General features: G+C 38.9%; 1 protein-coding gene across 2 annotated transcripts in view; it reads right to left on the bottom strand.

The window, feature by feature from the left end:
• Nucleotides 1-26,536, bottom strand: part of PRKCE (protein kinase C epsilon) — a 287,947-nt gene that overhangs the window by 192,654 nt on the left and 68,757 nt on the right. The gene's annotated exons all lie outside the window — the stretch shown is intronic.

Genomic DNA, 26,536 nt, shown 5'->3' with positions numbered 1-26,536 from the left:
GGGGTGGTTCCTCTGCCTGTTGTTTTTAGAGGTATTTGCCAATATTGCTAAATATTATTTCCATGTAAATGCATATGAAAATCAGAACAGTTATAATCTAACAGAAAATTACTGGAAAGTCTGTGCTGGTCTTTTGCTCTTTAGCCACAGGATTTTTGTGATTCAATTTAAATAGTTAATAGAGTACCTATTTTAACTTATTTGATAGAAAATAGAACATTAACAGTGATACTTTTCAATACAGCCAAAATGACTGCAGCCCAAATAATTAAAAACCTTTTAAACTCACCATGATTATTGTAATGGAAGCAAACTCCTGACCAAAGGAGCAGCCAGATGTATGATTAAACTTGTAAACTTGTCCCAGCATTTACACCTGAATCCCTATCAAGCTCCTCTGAAATGATGAGGTTTGCATAAGCTCCATAAGGTCAGCAAAATAGCTGAGCAAATGTTATTTATTAATAGTATCTGAAAATTAAGAATTTTACACATTACATCATTAATTACAGGAGTAAACTTGACTTTCAAAAGAAATTACTCAGAAAACATACTGAGAAAACTTCCTTAGAATCTCCATGTACCTCCTTGATGTTTTTCACCCCACAGCCTCTTGCTCTTCTGGCAAAGGCAGCAGGAAAATTTGGAGCCAGTCTACTGCTACAATGTTCACAAATCTGCCTTTCATTATGAACATTACATATTTGATTATTATAATTAGAGAGAAACCTAACACAGCTTGACGCATTGTAATTGACCGCAATGATATACATAAAGGTTCAGAAATTCTGGCCACAGGGGATTCTATCAATTATTTACTCATACTCAAAAGTCAACAAAGAAACATCAAACATCTTGCATGACCTACAGAAAACATCAAACACTTTTCAGTGCCAGACACATGCGCTGACATAATACAGAGCAGCAGCAGCCAGGGAGAAACAAGATTCAGCTGAAATAACCCACAGTATTCAGAAACCAATTCTAAAACAAGAATCCTTCCATTACTTAATAAGGCATATAGTGATGTTTAGTTGTTGTGTCCTGAATCACATGTGATATGGCCTTGGTCTTTCATGATCTGTTGTGCCTCAGGCCTCCCAGACTCCAAACAAGATGCATTTTTGAACGCATAGTGACGCATGCACATGTATTTGAGCACAGGCACATCTGCACTGTCAGAAGTAACATATTCATTTTTATGCATTAGAAGGACCAACAATGTTTACAGACCACAGTGCTGAGGCTAGGGTCTTCAGGGCTCATTTTCTTGTAGAACCCAGAAAGTGAATCTGGACAATTGGCTCTATGTACATGGAACAGACAGCAGAGCAGTACAAATGACTGCAAAGGCATCGAGCAGCATGACCACAGCAGGGTCACTGCATGAAACCAAGCGTCTGACTCCATGATCAGAAGCAAGGAAGATGTTATCATTACTTCTTTGAAAGCTTCAGAAGGTGGAGACTATGTACAAGGTATTACCTTTTATTCCAGTATTTAAGAATTATACGGCAAACTGGTTAGAGTTTCCAAACACCTACAATCACAATTCATGATGAAGGGAAATGAATCAATGAGAGAGAAATCTCTTCATGAGCAGAAAAACAAGTAATGACCTTAAGAGATAAGGCTGCCTAGACTAAGTATTCCATGATATGGAATATCATGACCTGCATGTAAACATGTCAATGGAAACTCACTAGCATGAGTGTCCCAGACACAAGTGTGTGCTACTTGTTGCTTTAATTAGCCCAGTACAGTTACTCTGATGATGAAAATGTATCTCATTATTAAGCCTTATGAAGACAGGGGAATAAGCCAAGGTTATGTAGTATTTTTTCACTGTCCTAAAACTGTATCTACACTAGAAATGGAGGTGGCATTATTTTAGCAATGGTAAGAAGGATAATATACCAAGAACCTACACAAGCCCAGAGATAACGTGAGGTATAATGTGTACAAGTTAGGTTTGGCTGAGAAACGCCCAACTAGACTTTTCGAGTGAACAGACAGAAAAACCACCTACTGAACAAAAGCCTGCATAAAGCCATTCTCTTGAAACATCTGCTAAATGTATTTCAAGAAAGAAAAGAAACTCTTCAGAGCAAAACCACTTTCCCAAACAGATGGTTATTTGATTTAAGAATAAGGGAATTGCATTGTGTGGGGGGAATTGCATTGTGTGGCAAGATCTGACCTGTAATTTCATCACAACGCTTTTCAAAATGTATTTCTTAATGCACTAGTGCAGTGGCACTCTCCAAACCACAGGGAAATAATTAACTGTCACAAAGTATTTAAAACATGCTCGTTGCCTTGGCTTAGGGGCATTTTTTAAAGTCATGCTACAGAGCTGCAACCAGAAGGGAAGTTACCTTACACCCAGCAATAAAACACAGAGCAGGGTGGCAGGGCTGCCAGCACGCAGTCATTAGCCAATTACTACATGTTAAAAACTGATAAAGGCTATCAAATTATCTTACCACAGTACAATTTCAGACAACCACTTGCTCATATGCCAAAGCCAAACTCATAGAAACTCATAGGTGGTACATTTGTTCAGTCTCAGGAATCACCTAAACATGATGGTATGTGGAGCTTTTCAAAAATTACTTTAACCAGATATTTGGAGTTTCTCCTAAATTACAGTAATAGTTCCTCAGAGTAGACAACTTTTTAACGCTTTGCACAACCACCATGAAATATGTGTCTGTATAAAAGCAAGTACATGGATTGACTGGCAATTTGTCCTGGCCACATAAAATTGTTTTGGTGGACTGCATACTTTTTTCCTTAATTCCTTAAGTAATTCTCACAGTTCCTTATGTCCTTTAAGCAAGAATTTCTGCCTGAAGACTTACAGATTAAGATACGAAAGCAACATTACATATTTCCTGTAAAGATATATTTCTTCTCTTTATTGTCAAAACACTCCTTTCTTGCACTCTCCTGCCACATATACCCTGGGAACTCAAGGTTCAGTACAGTAGGCAATATCCACATAGCATTTCTGTACAAAGAATAAAGGAAATAGCTGTGCTGATTTTCAGATCTCAAATCAGGAAAATTAACAGCTGGAAGATCCAAGAATTCAGTGTAACATATTCATTTTTTGTGTATTAGGTATAAATTAAAATTCTTCCTAAACAAGATAAAACAATCTTCAAAGACAGGATATAAGTAGTCCTAGGAAATGGGGATATTAGATAATAAGTTGCCCTTCAGTTTTTCTCTTGTTATTCCTATTCTAATCCTCTGTAAAAAAAAAAAAAAAAAAAAAAAAAAACCAAAAAAAAAAAAAAAACAAAAAAAAAAAACAAAAAAACCACCCAAAACCAATTTAAATAAAAAAGCAAAACCAAAACAAAAAAAAAAAAAAAAAAACCAAAAAAAACCAAAAAACCACCCCAACAACATCCAAAAGAATCCAAACAAACAACCAAAAAAACCCACCACAACCAAAAAAAAAACCCTGAAAGCCCACAGAATTAGACAACTACAACTCTGGAACTTGCCTATGAATCAACTGTGTTTCAAACCAAAGGTCAGGAACAGCGATGACACCTGGTTTGAGTAAAGCTTTCATCTGCCTTAGAGCAAAGATCTCCCCAGATATTAGAAAATAAATAAAGATTACATGAACCTCAGCCCAAACTAAGCAGATACTTCAGAACCCACTTCTCAGACCATTCCACAAGAGGTTCACATTTCCAGCCTCTCAAACACTACAGTGCAATACCTGTCAGGAACTTTTGAGAGAAGTCCAAATGAACTTACAGTCTTCAACGGGCCAAGAATGCAGCAGGGAGCTGAATCCACTTCAGTTCAGCTCTAGCTCAGGCTCACTTGTAAGTGGAGCTGTGCTGGCTTTGTTTCAGCTAGCAACAAAACTCACATCTAGGTTTTGTTTCAATTAAAAACCCCGGAACTTTAAAACAACCACTGCTGTTTATGGGTGAGAATTCAGTTCAGCTCCCTGGGAAGAAAGGAGAAAGGCCTTTCTTATCTGGAAGGCAAGCACATTAAATGTACTCTCCATTTGCATTCACCACAGAAATTAATCCTCCATTAGGAAGTAAACAGCTTGAATCAATATGCTGCAAATGGACAAACTGTACTTCAGTGACACTTGCTGGAACTTTTAAGCAGCTTGTTGATGTGCAGCACCAGCATCAGCTGCAAGCCAGAGTGCATCAGCAGAGAGAAATAAAACTCCCCTCTCTTGCCAAGTTGATATAGATATGAATGAGATTCCCTCTCTCCACAACCCTCAACTAAAGTGGCTGAAACTACGGAATATGCAATTAGGATAGCTCTAGGGGTGTGCCCAGAGGTGCCTATGATCTTAGAAACTGCCTATGAAGGAGACTAAGTTCTTTCCCTCAAATTCCCAGAAAATGAAAAATATCTTATTTTTAAAAAATGCCTCTAAAAGCTATAAAGACTTCCCTGAAAATTCCCCAGTATCCAAACTCCTCCTCTATCTGTGCAAAACTGGACATTTAACATGACAAAATCCCTGACCTCCTTTGCAGTTTACCTTAGTGTACCTTTCACGAAATTTGGCTGGCGATCAACTTGTCAGCACTGTGTCACCACACACAGTGATTGACTCGAGTTTTTTGTTTCAAGTCTCACCTTGGCACCCAAAGCCAAAGCAGAAGCTCACAGGGCTGGGCTCTTTGACCCACCCAGATGGTCAAACTGCTCCGAGGCAGTGCCTAAGTGGGGCAGCTCTGGGGACCACCACTAGGCAAGAAACAAAGATCTACTTCAAGAGTGCAGAACTAAAGAAAGCTGCAGAGATAAAATAATGCAGGGTTTGAAATGTCTTCAGTTAAAAACTACATGTGAATGAGAAGAATAAAGGATGTAGAGAAGGAGACACAGGAACATGCAGAGACAAAAATTATATATACAGCTCAGAAGTAGCATAAAGATGTCATGAGGAAACAAAAGGAAGTAAAATAATTTTTCAAAAACAAAGCTAAGCAAAGCTGAGCTAAAATTACTATAAAATCATTCTAACAGTTTTCTTTTGAAAATATTAACCTCTTTAAACCTCCTTCTTAAATCTGAGAATGCTTCTCATTCCTATCTCAATGCTTCCTGTTACTGTCCTGCTACATCAGAAGACACAGCTTTGTCCCAAACATAAGGGGTAAGCTTTTGAAAAGTAATAAATAAGTTTAAAACACTTTTTTGATCAAGACAAAAAAACCATGCTGACTGACTTAAGAGGTTTTATTATTCATCCAGGGAGTTGAAAGCTTGTCATTTGTTAACATAAAATGTTTCTGTTCAGTTATCCTTGCAATTGATAATTTTAGTAACTTTAAAAAATGTGTCTCCTACTTTGCCATTCAGGTTCACTACAGATACATCTCTATTTTCAAGGAAAGAAACTGAAAAGCAAAGAGGGAATAGTTACCTTATAGAATTATCTAAATTTGGGTTAGAAAGAAAAGGAGGTTGCAAAAACATAATGAAAATATTTGTTTCCCAGTTACAAAAAAAATCCTTCACCAAAGACAAAGATGTAAGCATAAATACACAATGTTTAAAAATTACAAATCAACATTCTTCTGCTGGGTTATGAAGATGGAAGGAAAAAGTATGTTCTACACAAATATTCTCCATGTCCTTTCACATATGTATCTGTAGCTTGAGTTTCTTTACAACAAACACTGACATCATAATAAACAAACACCTCATGATATACAAACCACAATGTTATACAGAGTTGGCATCAAGTATTTAAACAAAAGCATCCTTGCTGGAAGCATCTCTCCTACTTACAGCCTGTCAAGAATTGCATTGATTCAGAGACTTTGATCAAGGTTAAGTTCTACAGAAATTTGAAAGCATTAAACAGAAGTAGAGAAAATAAAATACAAGCTTCTTGCAAAACTATCATTGCTCTTTTTTTTTCTTTTTAGTATCTTCCTAAATGCTTGTTTAGCTTAGAATGAAAGCCTTCATTTTGCCCTCACACTCTGTGGCACAAGCAGGAATTGCAGAAAGTGGCTGCTGTGCAGGTAAGTTCACCCTTTCCTGCACCGAGCACACGCAGGAGCCCCAGGGCAGGTTTAAGTAAGGATGTCTGCAACAGTGTGGGAACTGAATGCACCTCTCAAGTCGCAGTTCAATATCTAAACAGAAAGATCATTGCTGTTTTCTAAGGGAAAATGGTATTTCTAACATCTTGTAACAAATAAGAATTGTGCCAGTAAATGTGGCAGTTTAAAGCAAACAAAATTAGTCATATTAGATATGCACGATTATGCAATCTCCCCCCAAAAAATAAAATCAAGAATAGCACTAAAATACTTAAGTTTCTTGGACAACTACCCAGAATTGAGAAAAAATGCCTCAAAAATTTGAAAGAAAATGTAACCCCAAATGCTATCTTATGTGCCTTTCTAAAAAAAATTGCCAGAGGAACTAAAAAATAATTTCTATAAGAAAACATCATTAAGACATTCTCTATTTGGTTCTACTTTTCCCCGTGTTTAGAAAGTATCACAATAAGATCTTTACATACCATTTCATAATGTTGAGGGGTTTTTTCCAACATAGTTTTTGTGTTGCTCTGATAATTTATCCTCTGTTTAATCATCAGATTAGAAAGATTAATGAAGCTAATTCTGTTAACAAAATGGCTATCCTGAGGACTACAATTATCTGTGATTCACTTGGACTTCCTCTGCAGCTTTAGCCATAACAAACCCAGAGCAGCTCCAGGATTCCTCAGATGTCAGCTAGAGAACACTTTGTTTAAAGAACAGCTAAACAGAACACTGATATAGTTTGTTCTACTCATGTTTAAATGCAGAAAAGAAAGCCAAGTAAAATAAAATTCAGTAGCTTTACACACACTGCCAGGCTACCTATATTGCACGAAACAGATAGGCCAGAATGCAACATCTTGAATACAGAGACTACAGAAAAGGAAATGGCAAAAATAGCCACTGCTATTATTATGGTTCCTGAAAAGTTAGACAGCACAGTCCACCAGCCAGAAGTGGCACACCAGGAATAGATATATCTTCAAAATTCCCTAGGAAAAAGACGTGTTCTGGTGCATGTGGCATTAAGTGATATTTTTCTTTAGCATTTCTTTTCATTTACTGCAGAGCTTTAAAGAGAACTACATTTGGAGTTCTCACAAGGTAGATAGGAGTTTGACATGAAAGACAATGCCTGTTAAACCTTTTAAAAATCTCATATTTTCAGATATACAGAAAATTTTCCAGTATTTCCTGGATTTAGAAAAAAAAATTAAAAAACAAAAAATAACAATTAAAAAAACCCCCATCCCTGAGACTTAGTCTTTCTTGTATTGTAGGGATTTGGATGTTTCTCTTTTAGCCCATGAGGAAACAGGAAGCGCAGAGTCATTTACGGTTTTGTTCTTAGAAAAAAAAAATTGTAATTCAAAGCCTTCAAACCCATTTAGGGGGGGAGGGTTGGGTTGGGTTTTTTTTCTTTTTTTTTTTGTTTTCAGTGATGAATACAAGAGCATTCGCTATTCAGATTTGAGTAATTTCTTTGCAAGAGCTCAAGTTAGATTCATACAGCCTGATAGAGCTCCTGGAACTTGGCTCAAGGTAGCTGAATAATTCTTGTTCATTTAGCTCTTAAAATTTGGTTCCAAATGCATAAGAACCATCCAGTTCTGCTAATGGAAGGCACAGCATGCTGCCCACTTACTCTTGTATTGAACCAAGTAAGCAGAGCTAGGCTAACATCTGTCTTCCAAGAAAGGCTTTCAGTCTTTTCTGAACAATATCTAGGGATGAGGTATCTGCTAAATCCTTTGCTAACTGATTTCATCAATTTATCAATCAATTCAATTTCATCAATTTACCTTTCAATTTAATGTGAAAGAAAATGTGTGCTATCCTGCCCATTTTAATCTGCCTGGATACCCCTCAGTTCATGTACCCTTTTGAGACTAAAAAGCTCCTTATTTTTTTAATAGTACTTTACATACCCAAATTAAGCAACCTCCCATTGTTCTTTTTATTTAAAGTAAATCAGTGAGCTCAGAGTCTCTGAATTCCTCCAATATATGAATGCTTTCAGAAATCCTACTGTGAGCTCTGCTGTTGACTTGCTGGGTCACCCTGGGCAACAAATTTTATTCACCCTCCATGTGCCTATTTCACCTTCTATTATTAGTCTTTATTTAGAGTACAAATTCTTAAAAGTTCAGGCTCTCTTTAATACATTTGTGCAATTAGGCCCTCATGTTTTTACCATTATATACACTGGGGTTTGCAGGTTCTAAGCATGCTGCCATGCTAAAAACCTGAACTGTTAAACCTACTAGGAGTAATGAAGCATTGGTGCAGCCCAGTGACAGCCCTGCACCTCAATCTGCTATGGGGCACCCATCTCTTCCTGCAAAGCATGGAACCTTATCACTTGACTTACAAAAAAATTTCCATTTGGGGTTTGCAGCGTGAGGCTTAGCAATTCTAATTCCACACAGAGAGGGCAGAGAAAGGACTTGCAGCAGGTCTATCTGGCCTTCAGTACACTTTTTTCCTTCAATTTCCAACCAGTTTTTAAAATGTCGACCACCCATAATCCTCCCATGTGCAGCCTACAGAAGAAGGAGGAATAATTTCACACCTGGGGGAAGTGCCATGGAAAATCTGTCAGCTGTAGCAAGGGTGGAGGCAGGCAGGAGAGGCTTCCTCAGGAATGGATCTAAGTTTTGGATACTCTTGTTCCTCATTCCTCCATGACTGGCCTACAATTTTCATCAGCTATATCCCACACGGCTTGCAGAACTCTCTGCCTTGGACAACCCTATCACCAAAACTTAGTTGTAACCAGGTTTGCTTCAAAATTCTCAAAGCATTCTTATCTGAGAAAAACTTAAGAAGTGATCTGAAATGGGAACTACATACTTAAAATTTTCTTAAAAAGTACAGAAACAGTTCCCAAAGATTTGCTTGACCACAGTGACAGCACTAGTCCCTTTACCTGTGTTGTGGGGAGGAAAGTTTTTGTGGGGGTTTGGGGGGTGGAGATACGGGCAGAAAGTGAGGGCAGTGGTTGTTTGGCTTTGAGTGTTTTTGTTCTGCCCCCCTTCCCTGTTTTTTTAGTGCAGTGTATTTTCCTTGTGAGTAATTGAGATAAAAATGATTAATGCACAAATATGACCTGTTTTACCATCTGGAACACCCCTTTAAGTAAGGTTTTTTTGGGGAATCCAGTAGATGTTCGTGATGTCTGTGTAATATTCCAGAGTAAGAGAGTTGGACTGCTTTCATTCCTGATTCCCTGACCCTGTCCTATCTGTTGCTTGTGGCTCACACAAGCATGTTGCAGTTTAAACTTCCCCAGGAATCTACACAGTTTCTCTTTTGGATTGTTTCAGAGTTTGTTCTCTGCAAAGCAGCCAACTTAAAAAGTGCCTTCAATTTCTCCTATTTCCAAACTACTCCTCCATCAAGGAAAAGGGCTTCCTCTCTAAAAATTCAATGTACATATACATATTGTAATATGCAGGGTAATAAAGTTGCTAACTATTGAATTTAGATATGCAGCAGGATCCAGTAATGATGAAAGGATGACAATGTCAGCATTCTCAGAATCTGGCTCAAATAGTACTTGGTATTCAGCCATGAAGATGTGACTAATTCTCAAGAATCTGGTCGTTTTTCTTATATTAGCCTTAGAAAAAAATAACAATAAGACATTATGCATCTTTGGAATTGTGTTCAGAACACAACCAATTTAGCACCATTTTCCATACTCCTGAGGAATTGCTGGGGAAAAAATGCAAAAGTTGTTTTACTGTTAAAATTGCTTTAAGATCATTGGTTAACCCTTCGGTTTTTTTAAATTTTGTGAAAACCCTATAAAAATCAGGTTAAATCTGAACCGTGACCTGTTGTCATTTTCATCTCAGATCATTTAGAAAGAAAATTTTTTCATGAACAGTCACCACAGTAAAACCTGAAACATTACCAGGTATTTTAGAAAGCATTTTTAAAAATGCTTTCGTGGCATTTTTTCCAATTCAGGATAAAGGTGAGTACTGAACTCTGGCATTGAGAGCCGTCACTCCTGAGACAGCCAGGATCCTCCAGGCATCCAAGGGGCATCTCTACAACATGTATACCCCAAAACACTCTACAGGCAAGCAGAAGGCACAGCCTGGCAGCCACACTGCACTCTGCTGATGCTCCTCACCCCTGACCCCTTCACTCCTCAGCAAATTGCAAAATTTAATGCAGACAGAGGCAGCTTTTCTGACTGCTGCAGGAGATTTAGCACAATGCAAGGGAACTCTTCTCTTCACTTCACTTTGTTCTCACTGCATGAACAATATCAAAGGAAGGAACTGGACCTCTCTGACTCAGCAAAGTGTAAACTGAAGACCAGACTAGTTTACTTGAATTTATTTTGTTACCATTTAAATGGGATGAGGTTTCCATCCGCCTTTCAGAATTTGTTATAAAATAAGCAGTGAAAACCACAAGCAGCAGCAAACATGATAGCATTAAAAACAACGGAGAGAGACCAGTGCTCTGACCCCATGGATATTGCACAGCTCTTACAAGCCTGAGCAGGCAATTTGGTAAGAAAAACAATATTGGAATAAAGGACAATACACACCAAAACTCAGTTTGCAGCATTTTGAGAACTGGCATTTTATCTATAGAACCATCAGTTCTCAAGGACTCTTTCCAGGTACAAAATTAACCAACAATGGATGAATCAATATTTCATTCAGAATTATTTTCATAATGTGTGACTTTGATTTTATAACTGTGAACCAAAGCACATTTTAAAAACATTATTCTATATTAGTTACATGATGGAAATTACAGTTAATTCTGAGAGTTGAAGAAACAGCAGCTCATTCTGGGACTCACAGTCCAATTAACTGATATTAGAGCAACAACTACTTCTGATACCTCCTACTCTGACTCTTGAATTCCTATTTTGTCGTAGCTTTTTAGAGAAACTTGAGCAGTTATGTGAAAAGGTATTTTTACACCAAAATATTTCAGCAGCTAAGCATAAAATTTATTACATTTAATTATCACTAAAATTTGTTATTTTCTATAAAATTACTGAATATCACATTTGCTGAGAGCTTTAAATCACTGTTATTTCTGCACTATGTAAATAACAGTGTTTTACTTATGGAGCAATTTTAAATGGCAATACAAAATAAATACAAGCAAGGATTCCTTGTCCTATGGCTAAGCAAGCAGAGCACACATCAAACTGAACTTGCTTTGCTCTCACCCATTTATCTTTCTTGCACTTCCCCTTACTTTGTACATGAATCAGGACAAGCACTGAGTTCACACTGCAAACATTTCCAAAAACACTCGAGTTTAACGGCAGACAAGAGCTCTTGGGAAGGATCATGCACTGGAACACAGGCAGCTTATGGCAGGGCTTCCCTCCACACCAAGGTGACCACAAAGCTCCATCAGGGAAGGGAGAACTGAAAACTACTGAAACTTTCGCTCTGTAGACAGCAGGTCCTTCCAGGGAACTTTGAGATGCTTGAAATTGAAAGACGGTTTTGAAGAGCACAGCAACAGCAGTGGGCTTACTTGGCTGCAGTCTGGAAGTGATGACTAAGTCAATCTTTAGTAATAAAGCAACTTAACTTGAAAGATATTTCAAAGATAGTGAGCTGTCCTAAACCTACCTAACTACCAAACCTCCCACTGACTGCAGATTGTATCAGACTGCTGTCAGTGACTCTGACTCTCTCACAGATGGTTCTTGCAAACCAAAGTTCAAAAAGCATCCAAATAATGTCTGGGCTTGAGCATCCAAAGGCTCAAAAAAAGAAAAAAAACCACCCCAAGAAAATCTGTCAGACCTCAAGGCTCCATGTTTACTAGAGACATATTTTGGGAGAGACAGAATGAAATTAAGCCCTGACACAATGTTTTATTTCTCTCCCCTAAATCATCTCCCTCTCATGACCACTTCTACTGCTACAGAAATGCTGCACGAAAAGAGATGCAGCTGATAAAAGCAGAATGAAAGACTGGCTTACTCCAGAAAAGGACATGTGGTCTCTGAGAAATCAGACACATAACAGAAAAACCATCCAGTTATATATCTTATAGTTACTCACCTCAAAAATATCTGCCACAATAAATACAGTTATGAGTATGCCCTTGCTTTTCTTCTTTCTTGTTCCACTGGTTGTGGTGCACTGACTTTACCAACTGTCACTAAATCCATGACACAAAAATAGAGATGCCCATGCAATGGATACTTTCATCCCCCAAGTTTATTACGAACCACACACAGTTGTCTCTGGAAAGCAGCCTCAGAAGAATACAGAGGAGGTTTCAAAAGAGGGGAACTTCAGCAGGAAAGCTGAATTAAGTCCTATTTTAAGCTTGACAGCATCTTTAACATCGTTCCACAACAATCTTTAATATTGTTCCAAATACTGCCAGGCATAGATTTGTAAGGGAAGAAAACCACACAATACTTTTCCTTTTAAATTTTATTAGTTTTATCAAACTCAAAAAAGGAAGGTCTCAGCAGACCTCTGCCTGAGTGTGGCATTGCAAACCTAAGGCTTGATCAATTCTTTTACTCATTCCACAGTTGTATGTATTGTACAAATGCTGACAATAAAATACCTTGGAGGTAAAAATGAATTGACATACTAATACAAAGTCTGCAAAGCAAGTTAAAAGTGAGGATTCCTACTTTCTACTTGAAGAAAGCAAGATACTGAGCAGAGATATAAGCTGTGGTTTGTACAAACTGCATAACCCCCTTCAAGTCCACAAATCTCTATCTGAAAAATTAATCCAGTTTTAGCTTATGGAAATTAATCCCGATTTAGCTTATATTTCCTACTTTAAAAACAGTGTACACAAACATGATTTTTTAAAAACTCCTCTAAGTTAGATAAAACATAAATAAAGCTCCCACATAGAATAATCTTCAGAAATAATTTCCAAAGTGGAAAAACACTGCTATTCTATGGGAGAATAAGGACTGAAGAAGGGGAAAGCACTCAAAAGTGCATGCAGAAGTAACACCCCACTTTGCTGTAATTTTCAGTTTTGCTCCCTTCTTGGAAATGCTTCAACTTTAAGGGTAAAATAACCAACCCTTAACTTCTATGCCTTCAAGAAGCAGCTTTGTACACTGAATCACAAACTTGAACAGAGTGTTAGTAGCTCAGTGTTATCTGGGACCTAAGGTGTTCAGAGACCACTGGCAGCCCCCAAGACCCCAACTCCTGCTGAATAAATTGGGCATTCAGCACTGCTGCTGGATGTCTTTGCAGCCTGCACGCAGGGCAGAAAGGACTTCTCACAAAGTTCTGTTATTCTCCCAACACAAGAGCAAATTCAAATGGAGCACACAGGATGAGCAAATGAAAATAAGTAACACAGATGGAAAAAAAATACTACCCCCTACAACTTCAAAGGACACAGGAATATGGAACACCATGTGCAAACCAAGCACCTATTCCCAATATACAAAATTTTCTGGTTCTTTGCAAGAAAAAATATCTTGTTCTTCAGCTGTGGCACATTTTTGCTATTTGCCGTGACACAATTTCTGTGAAATCTACCTGATATTTATAAGCTTAGTGCTATTATAAAAGTCATTCTAAATTTTGGACTCAGCACAAGAAAACATTACATCATCCATTAAGCCTCTCTTAAAAGAGTTCAGTCTCGATGTACCTACTAAAAACACATTAGAAACCAATTAAGATGCAAATCTGCTTGAGCCTTATTTGGCAGATATAGGACTAAAAAGCTGGCACTTGCAGCCTCTTTCCCCTTTGTATTCCTTTATTTCTGAATTATCCAGACTGAGTTTTGGATAAGCAAAGAATTTTGTGTGGCTGTGTCACAAGCCAGAAGACTCAAGGAAGATTTCAAGATTTTTTCTGATGTTATTGTTGAAGAGACTTAAGACTAAGGCAGTTGAAAATGAAATAAAATATATAACATGAAGAAATTCTTGCCTTCCCTCGGGAGAAGGCTTTCAGGGAGTCTCCTGTTACATGAAAAGAACACTCTGCAAACTTTTACAGGACCAACATTATTTGATTCGTTCTACAGAAAACTTGTTACATTTCCTGGCCTACCAAAATAGAGGCTGGTATACACCAAGTCTTTGATTTATACACCTGGAGCTGAGAATGCTCCCTTTACAAGAAGCCTGGTTTCCCCTAGGTTGCATGTTCTTTCTTGATGAATTGCCATGGAATTACCTATTGCTTTTGGGAACATCTGTTATTGTTCCATCTCTCAGAATCACGTGCACACCCACTTCAAGCTGCCACATACATGAAAAGTTTTGAAACTTCTCTGTTCATAGCATGTGTTCAGAAGAAAAAGGAAAGGAAATTTTGGAAATTTTATAATCATGCTTTTTCTTTGATATTGCTATAAACCATCTACAACAAAGAGAAAGAAAATTCCTTCCAAGACAATCATGGGGAGTAAAAATCTATGAGAGAAAGAGCACTAATTTGGGCATACAGTGATCTCATGGGGTCTTACATCACATTAATTAATCTGAATTTGAGCACAGATTCAACTGCTGAATTAATTCCTGATGTTTCCACATAAACCAAGTGATTGTGTGTTTCAATGCTACAATCTCAGGTCAAGCATTACCTTAAAAAAAAGGGAAAAAAACTAACAAGAGGTAGATTTTATAAAGAAAAAATATTTCCTTTTAAAGGTATCAACGCAAGTTATCTAGTCAACCAAGTTTTTTAAGTATTTCACATACCCCTTTATCACAGTCTGACAAAACCCTCTTAACATTATTTTAAGAGTAAACAAGTATATGAACTGTGGCTTTTTACCTGTAGTACACAACAATAAATTATCATAATCAGCTATACAAAATAGTCATCCTAAAAATCTAAATTTTTTTTCAAATAAATTTATGTTGTTTGTAATATAAAGAAAAGCAAAGCAGGAATAAAAAAAGAGCCACATTACACAAAAACTTCTCTCCTACTACAACTTCTCCCCATAAAACACAGATCCTCATGTGAGATTTGAGACTAGCTGAAGAGTCACTGAGGCAGAATATTTGACAAACACTGTTCCAAATGACAATAGCTGCAAAACACACACAACAGATCACCAGCTGGAAAAGACAAAAACTTCATTTAAGACTATTATATCAGAAGACAGTACCTGATATCTACTCATGCAACCCTTCAACTACTACCATTCTTGGAAAAGAAAAATAAAAATATTGTCATTCATACGCATCTACCAAGCAAGTGATTATCTACATGTGGACAGCTTTCACTTGAAATTAACTGAGGCTAGATTTCCAAAGCATAACTTGAGGAATCGAGCACTCTGAATCTCCTGTATTACCCCTCCAAATCCTCAGTACAACTTTGAAAAAAAAATAAATGCAAACCAGAAAAAACAAATGCAAACTGAGTACCTGGGCCAGGAACATTGACCTTGCCATAAGCTGAATCAGATGTTTGCAGTACCAAGCCCAACTCTGCTGCCAAAAAGCCTTTCAGCTCAGGAGAGTGGCTCCAGCAAAACATTGCAAGATAATGTAGGCTCTCAACAAGAGTAATGAATTGTTATTTCTGCAGCAGTAATTCTGAAGGGTGCCTGTGACAAGTCTGAGCCCATACAGCAGCTCCAGGACAAAAGATCCACCTCCTGTCCTGGGGAACTTCAAGGAATAACAATCTGGTTTGGCATTGCAAGCAAACACTTTTGTTCCTTTCCTTGGAAATCATTCACAAGTTTCTGTTGCTTCGTTTCCTCAGGTTTTCAGTATAAGGATTCATTAACTCCCACTGATGAGTTAATGGATTTTGATTTTGGACATGGGATGAGAAAACAAACAGGAAATATGGGAGAGAAAAAAAACCCTGTAGAATATGTACTTTATCTTAAAAGGAAACAGGAGAAACTATTATCCATTTCTTAGCAGGAAACTAAAAGGTACTCAAACCAGAACACAAGACCCTGGTTTTTTTGCTGCTCTCTTTTGAGGACTAAACTCACAGCATATTAGAGTGCAACTCTATTTTACTACATTCATGCTTAATGTAAATTGTCTTTATCCATTCCTACTGCTTTCTTATCATCATGCTCAAGACTGCTAGAACTGTAAACCAAAAACACTCTGTGATTTCAGCTGAAGAAAGCTTGTAACATCACATTCAGCAACACTTTTAAACTTGCAATCAGAATTTCCTGAAGTGAATGTTACCAGCTACCAGGACAGATGACAGCAGAAACACAGGGCATTGGCACAGTGTGCATGAGAGGTTTGTAAAGAAAGCATTTCCCTGTGACCTCAGGGACCCTGCACACCATCGGTGGGGTGCAGGAGCACACACACAGAGCACACTCCTCCCCACCCTCCCACTCACAACAATTGCTTTTCTGATAGCAGGAACAGCTTCCTCACCAAGAGCCTTTCTGCCAGAGCAGAGCTTACATCTGGCCTGACTTAAGTCTCTTACACTGGGAGGATGGAGGTTTAGTTTCAGGAAATCTAGAAAAATTACTTATTTATACCAGAATGAACAGAGCTGAAGGTAGCATGAACACCATCAGCAGCGTGCAAATGTAGGAATGGACACATACATCCCAGATTTCTTACTCTCACCAGGACTCATCACTCAAGGGCCATTACTAGTGAGGAGCCTGTCCTTTCTTATTCATCTCCACAACCTGCAGAGGCACTCCAACTAAAAAGCATTTTTCCATTTTTATCTCTCAAGGAAGTACAACAGGATCTCTGAACATGCTGAGACTGTTTCTTAAAGACTCCCTGCTTGACAAAGCAGACACATGCAGTAAGCAGACTGCACATGTGCCCCAGAAAATAACTGCTGACATTTATTTCACTTTAGGAATAAATATTAATGTGAGCCGTTTGACAATACGCCTTGTTACATGACCAACCAAAAAAGCCCTCACAAACTTGCAGTTTGTTATGTGTCCGAACACCAAACTCCAGAGTGCTGTCAGTGTTTTAACTTTAAAATCCTGATTAAGATCACTCTTTCCCCGTAGTTTAGTACTAATCTGTGGAACAACAGTTGCGAGTAGATGAAAAACTCACTTGCATATTATCAGCAGACAGCAATTACTAAAGACAAAAGGATATCTGTCACAACTTTCTAGTACTTTTTTCAAATTCCAATTTATCACAATGATTCACAACAAAGAATATTTTGAGCATTACATGAGCTTTTGAAGGATGGTTAAGTAATGCCATCTTCTTCATAAATCCTCATGTGTCTGTCATGTCCTGGGCCAATAATGGAAAATGTTAAGGGAGTAGGAAAAAAATAAGCTAACATAAAAATTTCAAGGAAAAATACCAAACTGAATGATCTCCATGAGCTTCCCTAAGTTCCTTCCCTAATTGACCCAAAACACCAATCAAAGAGATGAGACAAGGATGTCTATTTACAGTGATGCAAGGCTCCTATGCATTTCAAAATTTGCAAGAGCTTTGTTTACATCTGCCACAGTCTTTGCACAACAGCTTTGTGCCATGTCCTTCATCCATGTGGTTCTGATGGTGTTTTTCCCAGCTCCACTGGATGACAAAGGGTTAAAAGAGGTTTTGAGAGCAGTTGGCTGATTTTGTGATGTTCTCCGGCAGTCTGAACAAACAGGAAGCCCGGAAATGAGTGATAATTGTTAAATAAGAGCTCTTAAAACACCTGCTTAGCTCTAACTGCTAACTATTAAACCATTATAGCAAGTTAAAAACAAAATCCCCCAGAGAGATTTCCACCTGCTTTCCCCATCTATTTTCTCAATTTATACAATAAGACATTCAGAAACACCCAGTGGAGCTGGAAGCATGACCCCCTCCATAAGCAAGTACAGCCTGGAAGCCCTCTCACTCCAACACCCTCCCAAAGTGACATGGACACTTTGCTTTTCATAAAAATGCACATTTTTAGTCAACTTGATGTTTCTGAAGCTTTCACCCAAAAGTTTTTTAGTTTTTCCCCTCCCCAATGTGACTGTCTGTATTTCTTACCTGGAGCAAATCTGTATAGTCACTCACCCTACATTGTCAGAAAGTGGTTTTGCAGGAGTAGGCCATTTTGTAAGGCAATTAAAAAAGAAGGAAAGGATTTTCAGGTCCAAGCTGGAAAGGCGTGGACCTTCCCTGCCATTACACTTGGTAGAAGGGCTTTTTGCATTGTTAGAGGCAGGAATACTGGCAGAATTACAACTACTTAGCTTTTTAAACCTGCAAAATTGAAAACAAAAACAAGAAAAAGCCCACCAAAAAACCTAGACAGACAAAGCAGTCATTAATAAAAGTATGGATTCTTTGGATACAGGAGTATGAGCATGACACAAAAATCACAGCCTTTTGGACTGGGGCCATTGGTGCTACCTCCACACACTCTGCCTCTTTCTAAGGCAGTGACTCTTCTGAGAAGGTTACTCATGGCCTGTGAAAATTGTCTTGCCTTTGATGCTTTCCAATGATGATTCTATTCCATTAAATCCATTATCCTTGAAAGAGAAGGAAAATTCTTCAAGATTTACGGGTCTGTATATTTACTGTTTCCCAAGCAATACTAAGAAGCCAATTCGGGGGATTAAGAAGAAGGTTCTCCTCCCAAATTTCAAATCAATAAGCAGACACATAAGTAGAAAGCTAAGGGAAAAGGCAGCAATTCATCCAATTTAAAGGTTATTTGCAAATCACTTAAAAAATTATCTCATTTGAAACAAATACACTCTCCATACACATAAGGTTGTTTATCACAAGCAAAAGTCAGATTTTTTGTAATTATATTGGCTTTCAATGAAAAAAGAGTTACCATTTAAAATTCCTTTACCATTAGAGTCAAACAAAACAAAACAAAAGAGTTACCATTTAAATTTCCTTTTTACTTTCTTCACCAACAAACAAATTTATGGAAAGACAAAATGCAATAGAAAGCAGCAGATGATTCAAAAAAATGTAAACAGCTTATCAGAACCTGACCATCAGTAGCATGTACTTCTAAATCACCTTGGGGATGATGAGAACTCAAACTGTTGTCCTTTGCCCCTTGTTATGAAAATTAATTATTTAGAATATTTCTGGTTATGTCTAAACTTCCATGACAGTAATTTTCTAAAATGTTATAAACTGGTAACTTTTCAGTAACATTACTCAATATCTGACTTAAAAGTTAGAATTTAAAGTAGTTTTATTTTTTGAAAAGAAAATCAAGTGTGTTTCCACAGCAACTTAGAAACAATTTATTAAACATTTGTGCTATTAGCCTAAACAGAACAACTTAAGCTACAACTCCCATCCAAAAACCTGTTGGCCCTGTCAAAGGTCAACATGAGACTAACACATCCAAGACTTACCCTTCCCAGAAACAAAATAACTGAAAGCTTTTCTAGTTTTAGTTTCATGTACTTTGTCCCACCCAAAGCAAATTAGAAGAGATAATAGGAGCAGCTCTAGTCTACAAACATAGAGTAGTATAAAAAATATAAATGGATTACTAGCTGCTTAACTTCTTCATTAAACTGAGTTTAAACAAAATCATGGGAGAAAATTAGGGATTTTAAAGTAAATCCTCCCCATTATGAACATCTGAGCGGAAATCAGATTTAAAAAGAAAACACATGGAACAGAAAGTTCCAAAATCACTGGTGTAAATACACATTCAATTCCACGTGGCAGCCTGGAAAACCAAACATTTCAGTTTTACAGTAACAGGTCAGCCCTGGAAACACCCGGCAATACCCAAGTGCGGCATTGTGCTCTGCAGGACACACTGCACAGCACACACAGCACACACACAGCACACACTGCACAGGACACACTGCACGTACTGCACTGCACACATAGCACACGCTACACACACAGCACATAAAGAGCACACACTGCACATACTGCACAGCACACATAGCACACACACTGCACACACACAGCACACACTGCACAGGACACATAGCAAACACACTGCACACACTGCACATAAAGAGCACACACTGCACAGGACACATATCACACATGCTACACACACAGCACATAAAGAGCAAACACTGCACAGGACACACTGCACAGCACACATAGCACACACATTGCACACACACAGCACACAAAGAGCACACACTGCACAGCACAGCACATGAAGGGCACACACTGCACAGGACACATAGCACACACGCTACACACACTGTACAGGACACACTGCACTGCACACATAGCACACACACTGCACACACAGAGCACACAAAGAGCACACACTGCACAGGACACACTGCACATACTGCACTGCACACATAGCACACACACTGCATACACTGCACACAAAGAGCACACACTGCACTGGACACACTGCACATACTGCACTGCACACATAGCACACACACTGCACACACACAGCACATAAAGAGCACACACTGCATACACACAACAGCACAGCACAACCTGCACAGCACACACAGCCCAGCACACACTACATACACTGCACAGCACACACTGCACACATGGAACAGCACAGCACACAGAGCACACACAGCCCAGCACACATAGCACAGCACACTGCACATACACAGCATGCAGAGCATACACTGCACACACAGAACAGCACACACTGCACAGCATGCAGAGCACACACAGCACACATAACGCGCACACACACAGCACATAAAGAGCACACACTGCACATACTGCACAGCACACATAGAGCACACACTGCCCATACTGCACAGCACACACACTGCACACATGGAGCACACACTACACACACAGAACAGCACAGCACACACTACATACACTGCACAGCACACATACACTACACAGCCCCTCTCATTCCCTGCAGGACAATAGAACATAAGAAAATAAAGATAGTGTAGAAAGTAATCTTACCCCTAAGGAGCTGCAGCTGGCTCAATTAGCAAAGATTAGGAATAGGCCTGACTTTAACAGGCCACAGCTGTGACCAATGAGAAGAAGAGTGCTATAAAAGAGTGGGGTGGCTGCTTTGTGAAGAAGAAAGAGTGAGTGCTCTGAAGAGGTGCCCATGAGAAACACCAAGAACGTATTAATCTTTTGTGATAAGAAGACAACTGTATAGAACCCCTGTGATAAGATGACAACAGTTCCCCAGCAGCATCACCCCGCTCCAAATGAGCAGAACATCTCAGCGCACCCATGGCCAGTGCTTCGCCTGCAGCCCCGGCAGTCTGGGGAACCACAGCCAGCAGGGGCAAGCACAGGGTGGCACAGCCCAAAGCTGCTCCAAGGGCTGCATGAGACACCAGGCAGAGGTCTCACACCACAAAGGGCCAAAGCAGGAGATTTTATTGATGAATCCTGTCAAGTGCCCAAGAGCCTCTCCACAGGTACAGACTTGGGGATTACTTGTCTTTCAGTGAGCCAGGTAGGGACCTACATTTCACAGTCAAGGCTTCTTTCTTCTAAAGCTCCCTTTGGCCAACCAAGGTCTTTGCCATCTTGTACAGAGATAGCGCTGCCCATTGGTCTCTACCTACTTCAGCCCAGCTTGTGCATCTATCTGCCTGTACCTCCATCCCCAGCCTCTGCCTGCTCATGGTTGATGTTCTCCAGCCACCAAGACTGAAGTGCAGGGTGCCAGCAAGCCTTGTTAGCAGCCCCCACTGCTCTGTAAGCCCTGTTGTTGGATTGCTGGCAGCAGCTGTAGGGGCTGGCACCTGGGGACAGGACTTCACTCCTCACCTCCTCGGTACCCTATGACACCAACCCAACCCACCCCACCTCCAGTAAGAAATAGTAACAGAAGTAACTTGAACAAAACCCCAGAATTTGAAGCCTCACAAAATGAGCCTGGTCAATCTCCTTGAAAGCGTGAGCAGACACACAAGCAAGGCTGGAGTAGATAAAAATGCCCCTTAATTAAAACTGGCTAACGCTTCTATGATATTATCTGATGCTCTGTTCTCTTTTCTGCATTATCTCAAGATTTCATGTGGTAAATCAATCATGACAAACACAAATGTCTGCACTATCTTTTTGCCACAGCAACTGACATATTTAAATATATATTTGATGCTTTGCAGCCACAGCAATATTTCTAAGTTTTGCTGTTCCAGTAGAGCATTCTCTGGCTTATTATGTAACAATAATATTTTTCAACCCAAGTTTCATTTCACTGAAGATCTGCCTAGAGAAGGAGAAACGCTTTCAAAACTGCAGCTTAACTCCAATAAGCCTGGTTATTTCCACAATGCCCACTGATTCCTGTTCAACTAAAACTCATCTGAGGCCATATAAATTCTGCTAAAATGTAGCACCAACCTCAAAGTACAGAGGAAGTAGACACCATAACCCTGTTATGAAAGCCAGCAGCAGTGTGTGTCCATCAGTGAATTATCTCATCTTTACTTACTACAGTGCTAATTCATCTCAGGAATCAACATGTCCTGTTTGTTTGGGTTTTGTTTATATATGAAAGTAAGTTATTCTTCTTCCATCCCTTCTTTACCGTGCTCTGTAATTTTTATATTAAGAACTGACTTACTGGGGAACTTCTCAAAAGACAAGAAAGACAACAGGATGCTTTCGTGCTTGTGATATCAACATAATTTTCAGCATTGGATTAACACTAAATGAGTAGTTCTCAGATTAATCAAATTAAATTTGATTAAATTAAATTGCAGAAATACCAATATGAATGAGAAAATAAAACCTGCTGCAGTGGAAAGTAACCAGTTCAAAATTATCCTGCACTTTCTAACTGCTCTGCATTTTCTTTATGAGTTGAAACTGCAGTCATCTCATTTTTGATCAAAACCCAATTTATTATCGCCTTTTTGAAACTGCCACCCCCACTATGTGAGAATCAGAAGTTTCTTAAGAAGTTTGACTCTGCAAAAGAACCTTCAACCAGGAAGTTTAGAAAGCTTTTCTAGTTCATGTCTTAGAGGACATAAAAATTACATTATTAATTATATCTCAGAACCCTGCAATTAAAAACAGGATGGATTGCTATGGCACAAAGAATTCCATAGAAGGATGTTATTCTTTAGAAAATTATATAAAAGATGGAAGTACCCTGTGATAATAAAATCCCTGAATATTTCCTACTTTTGTGCTGTATTCATCTCTAAATCTCTGATAGATTTTTGCCTTGGATCAGTGCCATCTCCAGAGCTCCCAGCACTTCACTGTGATCTACTCACATGGCACAGGAAGGTCAAATAAAAAAAAAAAAAAAAAAAAAAAAAAAGCATCACCTTTCTCAAATAATTGCCACTCAGAAATAATAATGTGGTACTATTCCTTGTGCTTCACCAGATGGAAAAAATGTCCCAGTTAGGCATTCTCAGGGTGACTTCTTATCAGAAGAGAAATCATTCCTGCTTCCATCCACCTTGTTCAAGTCCATCTCATATAGCCATGGAGTACATATGTTGAAAAGATCTAATGTGGAGAAAGTATTTCATTTATAACTATTTCATTCAAACTCTGACATAACTTTAACTCCACAAAACATCACAGTGATTTTCAAATTATTTCAGCTGCTGCTGAATACAGGCAAAAGCTCATGAAATTTTGCAGCAGCATGTACCCCAGCTTGGTTCACAGATTGCTCTCCAAGGCTATCAGAAACGGAACAAGAATTTTGCAAATAATCAGGCAGGGTTAACGCCACCTTGATAACCAGCATTCAAAGTCCTTATCTCTGCTTTTAGCACTAGTATAGAACAGCATTCCTTTCCACCCTCCCCCCACAGCACTGTCCCTCTAAGTGCCGGTGCTGTACTTATCTTCAGCTGGAAGGGAAAAACTATTCAATCCAGAACTTGTACACAGAGGAGTGGTCTCTTACATTAAGTTCCCTGATCTGCTAGGTTTCTGTCACAGTGTGTCCAGCCCAGGATTACAGCTGACAGATGTTTGTCAGGGGGACAGAGTTCCACTCAAAACTACCCAACACACCCACTGATAAGAAAACACACTGTTAGTGAGTCCCCATGGGAAATACTGATGGTCCTATTTCAGATCCTACTTAGCATATGCCCTTCCACACGACTCAGCCTTGTAACATTCTACTTGTCACTTTTACTGGAAGTCTCACAGGAAAGATAAGATACTGCTGTTTGTGAAGGTTAACCTTAAGGTTATCAGGGCCCACGCAGCATCGCTTGACTAAACCTAAAAGCACTAGTAAAAATGCCAGTGAGAGGATGGCTACTGAGAGTAGGAAGAGAGTAAAAGGTACTCAGGTCAGAAAGTGAGTAATTCTGTGATGAAAAAGTTGAAGGGTATTTGGTCTACCTACAACCAGTTGAGCAAGGATACAAATCAGGACTGGTGAGATGAAGCAGAAAGCTGCTTGCTGGTGGGCAGGAAGAAGTTCTTTTAGTTAGGGCAAAGTTCTTAAGAAAGTTGTCAGTGGGAAGGGACCGTGGACCTGAAAGCACAGAGCTTCAGGGCTCTCGTGCTCAGAACTTATGAACCCAAGAAGTTCTGTGGCCAGTGGCAGAAACAGCTCTCAGCATAGTTTGGGGAGGTGTAGAAAAGCCATGAAAAGTCTACTACATGTCTGTCTCTTATTTATGTCCTGCAAATTGAAACAATGCTTAATTTACAAACCCTACAACTTTTTTTCCCCAATAGGAACTCAAAAATCAGCCTTCAAATGCCTTTAAAAATTTTCTTTCATAGAATTATGACAGTTTACGTATAGTCACGAGTGTTTAATTCCTTCCTGTCCATCCCATCAATATATTTACTGATGTTATAGACCAAATCCTTCCTTTGCTGCTTCATTATTCATAGAAGAGGCAGAGGATGCTCCTTGCCACTTATTTCTGCTGAACTACAAATATTGTGCTGGTTTTGAAATAGGTCCATGGGAGCAATAATAAGGAAAAGCCCGTGGCTGAAAGCTGAAAAATAAGTGGAAGATAAAAGGACCATTATTCCAGAATCAATACCAGTGCTCCCTAAAAGGCGTTCTCCACTGAGGTAATCACATTTGCCGTGCTGGAGCCGCAGCAGCTGCAGGGTGCAGAGGGTTTGCAGAGTGCTGGGGGGAGGCAGCAGGGCAGAAGGGAGTACCCAGGGCCACAGCACGGTTGGCTCAGCCAAAAGCCACCTACAAGGGTGCCAAGGCTAGCACACAGCTGAAACTCCCTGGCAGAAAGTATTGAAAAGCTACTCTGCAAGCTTGCAACCTATGGGATCTTTACACATTCTGTTTTGGTAAATTCAGCTCTTGCTCTGAATACTTATGTTTGAAAACACCACTGAAATGGATAATTCTTTGGAGTTGAGACTTCCATGAGTTTCTGCGTAATTTTCATTTAATTTAGATATATTTACAAACTATATTATAGTCCCATTAAATAGGACCTGTGGATATATTGATTCATGACACCATGACAAACATACCAAGAATACCAAGGCAATTATTTTTGCCAATTCTGCAGAATCAGACTTTCTGATAATGCAACAATTTCCCAGAATCACCTGAGATGATAAGAGGATTCGGTTGTTATTATAGGAATTATTGATCCCATCTAATAGAAAGCCATATGTACAAACTTGTTGAAACAGTTCCAGAAACAGCCTTCACAATGTGTGGGAGTGGATGGAAGGGAAAACAGCTGGCAGGCATTTTGAGCTTTTTCTGTGAGCTACAGAAGAACCAAGTCAGACAGGGAGAATTTGGAGTATTTTCTCCAAAACAGCTCTAGGCAGCACTGTGAAGACTGATGGATGTCTGTGAAGTCCGTGGTGTCTGTGGGGATTCTTAGGGTCCGATTCTGAACCGTGGCCCATGCAAGATGGAATACCACAGTACATGCACCAGAATAAAAAGAAGCTCAATTAAAACCTGCATGTAATTATTTATTGATGCAGAATTATTAGGTATGCTTGAAAGTAATCTTGAAAGTACTTAAAAAATATTTTTTAGAAATAGTTTTCCTCCTGTTCATTTTTTACCTTTTCATGGACAGCAATTCCACACAAAGAATACCAGACACGTTTCAAGAGTTTTGTTTCTTTTTATCAAACATTTATAAGCAAGATTTAAATTCCACTTCTCAAGAATCAAATCAGCAGAAAATCCAGTTTACAGCTAGCATTGTAGTTCAACTATCTTAAATTCAACTGCAAATAACACAAGGGATCAGGATGAAAAGCCTTTTAACTCACCTAGTGTGAAGCCCTGAAAAGGGGTAAACTTAGTTACCTTTGATAACACTGTTAAAATTCAGGACCCCCTTTAAAGCTCCAGAACAACTTTGCAACTTTCAAAACGCACAATGGAACACAGACCACTCTCCTTATTTTGCAGTTGAATTAAAATGAAATCTATTTTAACTACATAAAGACAGGTTTCCTCTTATGTTTCAGAATACTTACTGACAGGTGTTGCAATGTAACAAACCTCAGAAGCCAAGCCCAAAATAACAAGCAAACCAACAAACATGCACATGCAAACAATATTTAGAAAGACAATCCTGGCTTACCAAAGCCACTTCAAATCACCTATCAAAAGGAATGC

Source organism: Melospiza georgiana, chromosome 3 (genome assembly GCF_028018845.1).
Source record: "Melospiza georgiana isolate bMelGeo1 chromosome 3, bMelGeo1.pri, whole genome shotgun sequence".
NCBI classification, from domain to species: Eukaryota; Metazoa; Chordata; class Aves; order Passeriformes; family Passerellidae; genus Melospiza; species Melospiza georgiana.
The sequence above is the reverse complement of the archived record's forward strand: the minus strand, read 5'-3'. Positions and strand labels throughout refer to the sequence as shown.